Source organism: Acyrthosiphon pisum, unplaced genomic scaffold (genome assembly GCF_005508785.2).
Source record: "Acyrthosiphon pisum isolate AL4f unplaced genomic scaffold, pea_aphid_22Mar2018_4r6ur Scaffold_21097;HRSCAF=23020, whole genome shotgun sequence".
Classification (NCBI taxonomy): domain Eukaryota; kingdom Metazoa; phylum Arthropoda; class Insecta; order Hemiptera; family Aphididae; genus Acyrthosiphon; species Acyrthosiphon pisum.
The window spans coordinates 1-1,021 of record NW_021770526.1 but is presented as its reverse complement, the minus strand read 5'-3'; positions in this window follow the sequence as shown (position 1 = coordinate 1,021).

The following is a 1,021-nucleotide window of genomic DNA, read 5'->3' as shown; positions in this document are numbered from 1 at the left end:
TATAAATTATCGGAATTAATAATTTCCTCCGAGTTAAATCGTTTAATTATCATTCATTAATAAATAATGTATTACAATATTAAAAAAAAAAAAAAAAAAAAACCAAAAGACTTGGGTGTGTATGTAAAAAATCAAAATAATGTTAAAAAGAAATCAGGAAAAAATAATATATCTTCGTGTAGTTGACATTCAAAATTTAAATTAATAATCGTATTAAAAGAAATCGTTAACCTAGACACAAATTGTTTTTATCTTATCTATAAAAGTATATTTTTATATTTATTATTTCAAAGTTATCATTTTTAGCTCATTGAGGTTTTCAATTCCAAAATCGTGAAGTCAAATAAAATGTTGGAGTGTAAGATGTTATCCTATTTTTTTTTTCAGGTAAAAATGTCCATGTAGGACATTACAGTATTTGATTTTCGCGTAAACATTTTATTCGTGTAAGAGTTTACATTTGGCCCAAATTCGATCGCAATCGAACGTTCATCATCTACCTACTATATAGAAAAATATCTAGATGTCATTTTTTGTCATTCAATTTTATAATAATATGGTTCGAGAAAAGTTGTTAAAAGAAAACATATTGTAACAAAATAAATGAGTTTTGAGAACTGGGGGATATGCGCTAACATGTCTAGTAGCTGGTACAATATTGTCGCCTTCTCAAAAATTTAATGCCAGAATCGCCACTCAATAGTTTCAGCTAGGGCAATACATATATTTTTTTTAATTCCAGTTAAAAAATCTTGCGAGAAACTTTGTACTTTAAGGTATGAACCTTAAACAAGCAATGATTTTTGACTGTAAAAAAAAAAATTGAGAATATTTCGCATTTTTCGTATAAAATCGATAATCTTCTCTAATAACGAGCGATTGGAAATAAATATTTTGACTATGCAATTTCGATCATTGTTCAACGGGTAATGGATATAAAATCTAAGCGATTTAAGTTAAATTTCAAAAGGGGTCTATATAGAATTAATATTGTATTCAATAATATGACGTATATATAAGC